The 11,586-nt window shown below is 43.1% G+C and overlaps 1 protein-coding gene across 2 annotated transcripts in view; it reads right to left on the reverse strand.

Annotated features, from left to right (window-relative positions):
* ADAD1 (adenosine deaminase domain containing 1) overlaps nucleotides 1–10,489 on the reverse strand; it is a 756,025-nt gene extending 745,536 nt beyond the window's left edge. For both annotated transcript variants that reach the window (XM_085641552.1, XM_085641551.1), the window contains exon 1: nucleotides 10,244–10,489. The gene's annotated coding sequence lies outside the window, so the exon portion shown is untranslated. The remainder of the gene's footprint in view (nucleotides 1–10,243) is intronic.
* Between the last annotated feature and the right edge of the window lie 1,097 nt (nucleotides 10,490–11,586).

The raw sequence follows: 11,586 nt of genomic DNA on the forward strand, positions 1-11,586 counted from the left end.
GCGTTCCTGGCACGGACGGGCGCAGCCATTTTTACCATAGTGCTAAAAAGATGAACATATACAGTTCAAATAAAATAGTAGCATTTGCATATTCCAAAAAAGCGCCCAAAGTAATTTGCCTAAATGTACCTAGCCTGAATCTGTATGTGTAGCATGTATATGCGTGTATGTAGCCAAGACCTCCAAGGAAGAACCACCCCCTTCACCTGATGGTAAAGAATGAAGGACCCAGTCGAAGGGATGTCAGACCACTGCGTGCCGAAGATTCAGCATGCAGGACCCAGTGTCAGCTTGGAAGGAATTCTCCTCTAATTTGCAGGGGGGAATAAGGGTCTTATATACTGGAATGGTCACTCCAGGGTTTCTTCTAGAATGGATGTTTCTCCTAACAAATGCGATCATGCACAGCTGGCTGTTGGCCAAGGATGAAAAAAGTGGTGACACCTATACAGAATAATTATGCATTGCCATAGGCATGTTTGTGTACGTCAGGTACAGGGATTATGATAGAGTACTAAGAGCCTAGTGTCAAAGAGACAGGAGCAATCTACAGGCCTCGAAAAATCCTAAAAATGTTACTAGCCCTGCAGGTCTAGTGAAAAGAATAATCTATTTGACCTAATTATAATTCTTTTGACTATTAAACTGGTTTCAAATTGTGTGATCCCAGGCAAGTATTTTAATTCACTGAGACGCCTTTTTCTTCTTTATCACATATGAGAGCACCATCAAATACCAAAGTTCAGAATGTCTGCTGTACAGAAAACTCGTTTAGTTTATTAGACTAAACTTTTGCTTCATATATAATGCAAATCTAGATACATTTAGGATACACATGAACGCTAACTTGCCTCAGTTTATTAACCGCATCGTCACCAGTGCAGGGGCAGGAATGTTTCCGAACTCATGCTTAAAAACTGTCGCTTTTAATAAATACATAACTAAAGCATAAAGTAGCAGCACACTGTCATTTGCAATCAGCAGGTTTTATATTGAAAAGCCCCCAGAAGTTCCCACTGACGTGGTTTTAAAACTAAGTAGAGCACAATGACTGGAAATCAAGTTTCTGCAACATACTGGTCATTTGCACATCACTAAGTAAAGTGTTTTGCTCGTATGTAAACTTTGTTTGCATCACACTTCTGAATTACAAAAAAAGATCTTTCATAATTCCGGATATATTTTGAAATAATTGTACTATTCATTTACAAGCTGTTTAAATGTTGTATAAGAAACAAAAATTGACACTTTACAGCTTTGTTTCACAATTATTGTCAGATAACTCACTTGACAGAAAGCACTAACTATAGGAGAAAGAAAAGTGTAAAAAAAAAAAAAAAAAAAAAAAAAAATCACATTTTCCATTAACAGATCAGCACCAATTAGTAAAAAGACAAACTGACATTTGACCTCTGTCCTTGAAAAAGAAAGCAAATGTGGCAAGACAAAAAAAGTTTTAAAGGCGTCTTTATTGCTCATTCACTTTCTGAACGAACAAAATACCTCTTCCTTCCAGTTTAAATTAACTCTCACGCACAGTTGAGGAAATGCTAAAAATATTTCGACCTGCTAAAATTTCTCGACCTTGCGAGTGGATTTTGAGAGTCCTAAGCTACTAAGTAAAAGGTCACCTGTTTACGAACCGTTATCGTCGTGTTGATGGAAAAAGGGGTATACATGACAGGACTAGCCCAAAGGACAGGAGAACTGCAAGTCCAACGACAGAGACAGAACTTCAATAAGGTTAAAGAAGTGCGCGGAGCCAAAGAACTCAAATACTTGATGTTCCATACGGCCAGACTGCATTGTTGTGGCAGAGGGAAAGTCATGGTACTTTACCTACCTACGGCTGACTCCAGGGGAGCGGGCATTCTAATGAGGAAATCAGTGACTTATCCTTACCCACATATGCTCAGACCCCCGCCCCAACACACCCCCTTGGTCGCAATGTTGCTCTGTCAGGTAATTAAGAGTGCTTTACACAATGTCTGCTCTGTACATACCACAAAGACTTCAAGCAACAACATTCCCTGACATCAGTGCCTTCATTTTAGAAATGCCACCTTGGATTCTTATACTGGGGAGAAACATGAATCCTGTAGCCAACCCTGGGGTTAAAAAGAGTGAGCAGCGCTGCCCCCCAGTCAGAAGTCCGGGACCGCTGCGGGACGGATAGATTTGTGGCGAGTTTATAATCCACAACAAAGACAGTGCACATATTTTTGGCAGCCCATGGTAGTTTCTACCGTATTTATCATATATTTACCCAACAAATACATGCAGAAGACAAATTTCGAGACGAAACACATAAGGCATGGGGGATTTCAGATCACCGGTCAGTAGGGGTAGTGCTGAGTGGACCAGCCCAAGACGTCACACTAGCTCCCAGGTTTGACTCGTGGCCCTAGCAAGATGGATACATTAAAGAGAAACTCAGGAAAGGGGCAGATTGCAAAATAAAGAGACCGTAGACTCTGCATGGGTCCCTTGGGAACCATTTAATGCATTTAAAGGGGTCAAATGCAGACATGCTCAGGCCCCGATAGGGAGAGAGAAGAAACTCGCATATGAAGCAATTGAGTGGGACATTAAGTCCTCAGAGGCCAAGGTTCTAGAGGATGGGACTGCTGACCTTCGCCACCAACTACCAACTCAAGAAGCACAACTTGTGTGAGCTGGTAGAGGACAGGGCCCATAGGTATGCCCTGGTGACAATGTCAGTTGCATAACGTGGGGGACAAGACCAACAAACTACTGGCATGCCTGTACAGGAGGGACAAAGAACGCAACTAGGTATTAGGAGTCCTTGACAGCGATGAAGTGCCCCAGAAGACTAGTGCTGCAATAGCTGAAACTTTCAACACATATTATAAAGGCATATACACATCCACGACTACCATGTCTGATGCAGACTGTAATGATAAAGATCTCAGACACTCTCATATGAGGCTCGGGATTCTAGAAGACAATGTGGCGGCAACTGAGACAGTGGCAATACGAGACCTCCAATTAGGGAAGACGGTGGGGGCGAACGGTCTACCAATTGAATTATTTATGGGTATGGTGGATAAAATTGCAGAACACATACTAGCAATGTTCCATACAGCGTGCAAGGTCTCCTGGACTCGACTCGCTGGAACTCTTATGCCTAGGTAGGGCGCACCGCAAATATCTAGATGTACCATTCTCGGCAGACATCAGGCAAGTGATCCAAAACCTACCGGCAGATAAGGCCCCTGGGGCTGACAGTTTCACAGCCAAATTTTACAAAGAGTATGTAGAGCTGCTGGCTCCACGCCTACTGGAGGTGTATAAAGAGGCTCTACAAAATGGAATACTACTGCAGTCCATGCGAGAAGCGATTACAACACTACTGAAGCCAAAAAACCCTTAAAATGCGGCTTAAAAATCGACCACTCTCCCTAATAAATTTGGACACAAAAATATTCGCCAAACTATTAGCCAACAGATTAGAACCATTAATTCCGCTAATTGCGCATCTGCATCAATCCGGGTTTGTTCCGGGCTGCTCTACCTCACATAATCTGCGCACAATATTTGCACTTCTTCACTACCTTGCTCCTCACGTATCTGCAGTTGCCGCACTGTTAGATGCCACAAAAGCCTTAGATTCCCTGGAGTGAAAATCCCTGTTTACACTCTAACCCGGCTGGGCCTGAGTCCCATTTTTATTAACCAAATCAAATTGCTTAACACCTTACCCACTGCCAGAGTTCGAGTAAATGGCCTAATATCAGACCCCATAAAAATAACGTGGGGAACTCGTCAGGGGTGCCCATTATCACCCCTGTTACTTGCCTTCGCCACAGAGCCATTAGCAGCCAGACTCAGGCAACACAACGCAAATCGTGGGATAGGTTTCACCACCAGAGATTGGATTGTGTCGATGTACGCAGATATTACCCTGTACATCATAGACCCAGCGGAGAATTTTGTGCCCATCACTCGAGAACTTGTGCTTTACTGAGCCCTATCGGGGATTCAAATCAACTGGGGAAAATCAACTATAATCCCACTAACGACAGGCACACTTGCCTTTGAAACGGAGTATACGATAAAATGGGCAGACAGCCCGACAAGATACTTGGGTATCTGGATCAGTAGTGATTTTCAAGACATTTGGTCGGCCAACTATGGCAGGGCAATGGGCTGGAAAGAAGACAGAATTCAAAGATGGAAAACTTTACCCCTGCCCCTTGCGAGTCGCATCGCCATCACTAAAATGATTATTCTTCCAACTGCATCTATTTGTAAATATTCCCCTGCCAATAGCCGTGCAATTCTTCAAACGTCTTAGGTCCAGCATGACTGAACTTGTATGGGCAGGGAAACAGCCCAGGATATCTTGGGGCAGTCTCACGTTGACATTAGCCCAGGGAGGGTTAGGTGCTCTGGATTTTGAATTATATGCATACAGCGTACAGGCTCAATTTTAACACTTCTGGCATCACCCAACGCCATTCCAACCACATGTGGCTATTGAGCTAGACAGGGTGGCACTCTTACCATGGCACTATCAAAACTACAAATGCCCTAAACAAGAGATTGACACTACAGAAACCCTGCAATGGGCCTGGAAAGGTCTTTGTAAACGGGCGAAGCAAAGCGTACTATATGCACCATCAATGCCAGTAGCAAGCAACCCACTGATACCACCGTTAATGGAAAGTGCTGTAAAAATCAGAGCACAGAAACAAAATTCTTGTCGGAAGTGATCTGTACCCCGAAGGGAAGTTCCTTACACTCCAACAAATGTGTAGCTCACCACAACACTCGGCACATTATTGTATTACCAGTTGCGAGTTGCATGCCAGGCAAGGTATAGTGCATTCCCCGCGGCCCCCTCACCGTTGCCTGAGCTGGAACACATTCTCACAGTCTCCTCAGCACACAAGTTAGTAACTAGATTATACACCATTGCACAAAGAGAATCCCCACTCATTGTCCCCCAGTCACGCACTGCCTGGGAGGTAGACATCGGAGAAGAAATTACAGATAAACAATGGGCCTTCTGTTGTAATCCATTAGAGCAACTCTCTCCCAACTACCATCTTATGCTCATCCATTTCAAATATTTACACTGCATCTACCGCAACCCGATACAACTACACCGAATGGGATTATGCCCTGATACGAGCTGCTGGCGATGCGTGCTCCACCAGGCAACTTTTTTACATTTGGCCTGGGAGTGCAGAGTCATAACCACCTTTTGGTCAGAGATACTAACACACACAGAAAATAACTGAGCAAACCCTGTTGAGGACCCCACTGGTAGCTTTATTGGGATACATACAGAGCACACCGGAGGCTGCAAAAAAACGCACAGCATTACTGCTACTTCTGACCAAGAGACAGGTGGCCATGAACTGGAGAACAGCATCTCCCCCAACTATGAAGGCTTGGGTGAAGGATATTGCATATTGTAGGGCTCAACGGTCAGAGTGTGGCTGGTGAAGCCTTGATGTTTCCTTCTAAAATCAATAATAGCACCGTCTTTAAAGGTTCCCTGGTGTATCACCCACCCGCCCCAAAAGATAACTTTGTGTCATCTGTGTGGACATTTATGTCGTCTTGCATCGAGTTACCAAACTTCACCCTATTGAAAGACTTTAATTTTCATTTGGAGCTCTATGAAAATACAGACACGCACATTTTGATCTTAGATAGTGAAGGTACCGACTCACAAGGCCAACCATATGTTAGAATGGATTTTTACAAATAACCCTGCATTGAGCTTTGTTAAAGCCATACAATTAATCGGGACCGATCACAGAGCAGTTTTCTTTAAACTTGCCATACTAGATAAGAAATCTTGCTATTCTAATCCTGCTAAAGGTATAAAGGTTCGCCCCTAGCGGAAGATAGTCTTGTGTTCGACAGCATGTTGAAAAATCACGTTCCAGATATGGATAACCGTTTCGAAATTGCTACAACAAACTTTATCAACCGGGTAGATACCACGGTCGCAAAGCTAGCACCTGAATAAAAACATTACAAAATCATAGATAAAAATCGCTCCGACTCTTGGTATTCTCCAGAATTGAAAAAACTTCAACAAAAATACAGAGAGCAAAAACGGAGATTAAGAGATTACTGCTCTGAAGTGAAAGAGAAATACAAACTAGTCACTGAAGAATGTAAAACGTGAATTCATTTAGAAAAAAATTACTATTTTACAGAAAAGATCAATCCAGCCAGACTCAACAAAAAAAACTCTGCAAAACGGTTACTTCTCTTTCAAACTGCAATAACAATCATACTTCACACCAGATCAAGCCTTCTTCTGTAATAGGTTGCCGGAGTTCTTCCAAGAAAAGGTAAATAGAATGTATGAGGAATTGTCCTCCAATAGAAATGTCAACTGTTCTGGCACCCACTTATGTTCTGCTGTATCTTTTTGGGGACCGCAAGATAATGATGGATAGGTATGAAAAATGATAGACAGTTTCACTCCCTTAACCGAAGACAAGAGTAACTAGGCTTTTGGAAGCCACCAGGACCGGTTCTCCCACAGACCCCTGCCCACCTTATGTGCTTCAAATGGTTCACAAGCAGCTAACAATAATACTTAATAAGGTTCTGGTATCAGGTCAGTCTCCGGTAGTTTGGAAAACGAGTCGTTGCGCCCTTCACTGAAAAAAACCCTCCCTAGACCAGAGAACGCAAACAATTATTAATTATCTAAATTATTGCTATCTGCAAAAATATCGGAAAAGGACTTAAATGAACATCATATGGCATTTCTTGATGCTAATGACATCTTGGATTCCTCGCAGCATTGTTTTAGACCACAACATTGTAAGGAATCAACCTTAGTAGTGGCTACTGGGGAAATTTGAATGCAGGTAGATGCATGAGGTAGGGCTGCGCTGATTCTTCTTGAGATCTCGGCTGGGTTTGATACCGTGTGTCTCTCCTTATCAACTGGCTAGAGAGTCTCAGAATCTGAGGCACAGCCCTTACCATGCTTAGCACCTTGCTCTCTAACAGAGAATAGACTGTTGCCATTGGAGATTGTGTCTCAGGGCCCTTCTTTATCCCCCACAATGTTCAATATTTATGTAACCCTCTTGGCAGATCTTATTGGATCTCATGGCGGCACACAAATAGCGGTGTCTATTTAATCTAATGTTGAAGAGGTTGCTAGTAGATGTAAGAATCGTCTGGTGGATATTGCAATCTGGACGCAGGAAAACTGCACTAAATTGAGCACTGGAAATATGAAGGTAAAGACTTTTTGGAAATAATGTAACTTTCTGGAATTCTTCTTGGTGGCGTTAAAATGTTGGCCCTCTTCCTGGTTCTGTCCAGAAAGTACAAAATCTGGGAGTCATATTGGACAAACAGCTTTGTTTTTCTAATCAATCAATCATGTTACCTAATTATGCTTTCACCTTCTCAAGGTTTTAAAGAAAGTGTTCCCATTCAATCCTTTAAATGTGCAGAAAATTGTCATTGCGACTCTTGCAATATCCAAGATAGATTACTGCAATGAGCTATATCCAGGAATCCACAAACGCTTCCACTTAAAACTGCAGTCTCTTCAAAATGTGGCAGCCTGTCTGCTCTTGAAAAGACCCAAATTCAATTCTCTCTCAAAACATATTTGTGATTTTCATTGGCTACCTGTTGGCGAGTGAGTCAAATTAAGGCTTTGTGTATGGTCTATAAGGACTTACACAGTGTGGGTCCAACCTATTTCCAGAAGTTTTTTTCTGGCAGTCTCCCAATGGCAATGTTAGATCAGGCAATTCCAAATAATTGGCAATTTGAAAAATAAGGAAATCCACATGGGGGGGGGGGGGAAGTTTCTCCTTCCTAGCATGTACGCTCTGGAATACAATGCCGCTTTCCTTGAGACTCCAAGTAAACAGGGTGCTTTTCAGGAAGATGCTAAAAACATGGCTTTTTTCCATCTATACCAAGTAGATGCCTCTGCCTACTCATTCAGACGCTAGCGTCAAGATGCCTCTGCAGTTGCGTGCTGTACACAATCTTTACTTACTTACTATATCCTCTTTCTTTAATTATATTTATCTGCACATCAGTATACACATTTGTCCACCAAGTTATGCAAATGATTAAATTATACAACTGTGCAATTATGCTTTAAAAATGCAGATTCACTTACTGTCTAGGACAATCATTACTTTGTAATCACAGTTGACCAGTAGGTGTACATGTTCAGGTTAGATATACATACATTGTATGCATATGCTTACATTCATGTAGTCTACATTGTAAAGAGCTTGAACGTACCCTGCAGCAGAATGTAAAGTAGGCACACTTCCTTTACAAAAGGGCTGTGCCGTCAAACCACATGTTGTCTTTGATTATGCTAATCGGTCCCTCCTCAGACATTTCTTAGGATGTGCCCTGTGACTTCTATACAGTTAAGGAGAGTTTATATAACACTTCTTTTAATTTCACACATTCCTCAGCAGTCCGCCTCAAGGATTCTCACTGCAAAATGCAAGTAAATGCCACACAGGTAGTTTGTCAATGGACAAATACTACGTACTTAACACTCTACGCCTTAAGTGGGAAATGAATTAAATAACTGTACAAAATTAAATTTAAAAAAAAATAAAACATATCGACATGATTATAAATATCAACACATACAACCTATCCCAAAAGAACAAGCAACTATCTGTATCACCATGTCCGGAAACTCAAACACCCCCTTTTTAGGTTTCGTCTGAACAGCGTTTGCGCAGTCTATTGTTTTTAATATAAACTTAAAATGAACTTACATCCCGCCTCCTCGCTTTCATGGATTCTCATTGGTTCCTGTGCGTACCACTTACCTTTCCTCCATTTCTATTGGCTGTAGCATATTTTCCTACATTTACCAATGCTTGTTCTTCATCTGCTTTGGTTATCAGTTTCCCGTTGCCGAAATACTGTTAACATCCGCTTTGGTATAACTATATATTTTCATAAAGTTTTGCCTTTTACTCTTGCAGCAGATTTATATAACAATTTAGCACTCGAGATTAAGTGATTTGCAAAGAATAACAGGACGTTGTGCGGCACCAGAGACTCAAACCGGGATCGCCAGCTCTGGAGTCAGCAGCTTTGGTCGCCGCTCCACATCCTCTCCACTCCCATGTTATCTGCCGGGGAGCTCTTTCCTTCTCCCAGACGATGATTGATGAAAATAGCTCTTTATTCATTATATAGGCAAAACCGATGCATTATCAATGTCTGTTAAAGTTGCACTGGCACCACAACTCACCTTAACAATCATTAACTTGAATTGGAAGGAATGACATTTTTGGGGTGAAAAAATTAACTGAAAAACGCAACAACAAAAATATTGGAATGAGTATGCATCCTACCCAAACATGTGGATCCGAGAGAAATGTATGAGACTGCCCTAGGAACAGTCAAATAAAACCTCACTGGAGCGTCAACAAATAAGTACACCGTACCAACACTTCACGACATGGTTACAACTTCCAGAACACTACTGTTCATTTTAAATACTGAAATTAAATTATACCTTTTCACTAAAAATTGGCAGCACCCCTGTATGAAAGGAGCCAATCAAGGTTCAAAACAGGATTTCATTGAGAACACGCTGGCATAGTAGCTCTTCATAAAATCTTACTAATTAGAATCAGTCTCAATCCTTATGGTAGCCCTCTTTTAATCAGCATCGGTGACCTAGCTCCGCACAAGGAGTCTCGCATCTCAAAATCATTCTTCAGATAAAAGCGATTATTTAAGCCTAAATCCATCAGCACTGCAATTCCATAACCTCTGGACCCTTGACATAAAACTATATTGTAACACAGACATGAATGCTAAATAACAACACAATCCTTAACAGTGAGGAAGAACATCTAATCAAATTAAAGTAAAATATCGCTCAACGAGCTCGCCAAGCGCTTTAGGGAGAGTGTGGGCACAACCCGAAAAAAACACAATCTTAAGGATCCCTTAAATTAGAGGTAAACTACCGCAAGATAATTCGTCCAGTGGCATAATAAAGTAATATTCTATGACTGTCCCTTTCTAGGGTCTCGAAGTGTAGGTCGGCCATGTGACTGCTGCATCCCTTCTGCCCTACACTCTAAAACGGAGTGAAGAGAAGCAACGTATGCACGAAGGATTCGGCTGCTCAACAGGGACAGCAATCCAAAGACCCCACCCCAATAATGATGGAAATATGAAATTAAAACATATACAATTAGAAGAATGAAGCGTTTCTTACGATTATTTCAACTCGTCCACTTGGTTACGGCCGCCTGCAAGAAATATGCGGTCTCGATGCAAGATTTTACACTCTTCCGCCACAGGTATCAAATAGATCCTCGCAGCCCCTGTGTATTACGTGATTTACTTTTATATTCTGCAGCTGGGGCCCTACTAGGCAACTACAAGCACTACCGGACGATGCTCTTCCCTGTGACGTCTAAACTCAGAACGTTGCGCAGTGGGCGGGGCCGCGCAATGAAGCACGCACGTACGAAGAGCGCAAAGCGACCGATGCCGCGTTTATTCCCTAAATGTTGCACTTGTGGGCGGGGCCCACGCAGAAAATAAAAGCACGTAAGAACAGAAGCAAAAAATGGAAGGTTGGGCCGACTCTGCCTGCGAGTGTGTGTCGGACATCGCCACTATCGTAGTCTCGGTCATAAAATGCATGCTCTGTCTTAGGTTGAATCTACCTGACAGCGCGGTTCAGATGTAAAACTCTTATTGTGGGGGTATAAACAACTCAAAGGGCCCTAACGGCTGTCCATTGTTAGTCTTCTTAGTTGACTGCACTACATGATTGTGGAATTATTTGTGTGCTTCGGTTATTTCTTTGATTACACTCCCCAGAGCATATTCTCTTTACCTGCTCTGTGGCTGGCTAGCTTCTTTCTTTCCACTGTTCACTAGTAGGGAACTTTTTTAGGTCTCACCTGGCTATCGCGTAAGCGATCGCTTAGCGAGACTTATGTAGGGGCTTCAGAAAATGCTCCCAAAGGCTTCCCAGGCGGATCGGGTGGCGGTTACGCGCACAACCACGCATTCAGAGAGATTTAGTAAGGGGCACAAGACCTTAGGAATGCGGTTTATGGCCAGTGCATGTGAGGCATTCAAGCGCGAAGCTGGCATCGGACTTGAAAGCAGCAGACTGCTTTCGCCAGCGCGCGCTCGTCCTCACTTCCTGCATCCCCTCTTACAACAATTAACTTTCGTTATAACTCACACCCCATATGCTCGTTCCCTCCCACCCTTCCTTTGATGTCTGCTTTTCTTGTTTACAAACCACGCCACACACTGCTGCACGCCGCACACTACCGCACGCTGCACACTGCTGCATTACACACTGCTGCACGCCGCACACTGCTGCACGCCTCACACTGCTACACGAAACACTGTTGCACGCCTCACACTGCTGCACGCCACACTGCTGAACGCCGCACACTGCTACACGCCGCACACTGCTGCACGCCGCACACTGCTGCACGCCGCACACTGCTGCATGCCGCTGCACGCCACATTGCTGCACGCCACACACTGCTGCACGCAGCACACTGCTGCACATAACACTGCTGCACGCCA

The sequence above is a fragment of the Triturus cristatus genome, chromosome 2_2 (assembly GCF_964204655.1).
Source record: "Triturus cristatus chromosome 2_2, aTriCri1.1, whole genome shotgun sequence".
Lineage (NCBI taxonomy): Eukaryota > Metazoa > Chordata > Amphibia > Caudata > Salamandridae > Triturus > Triturus cristatus.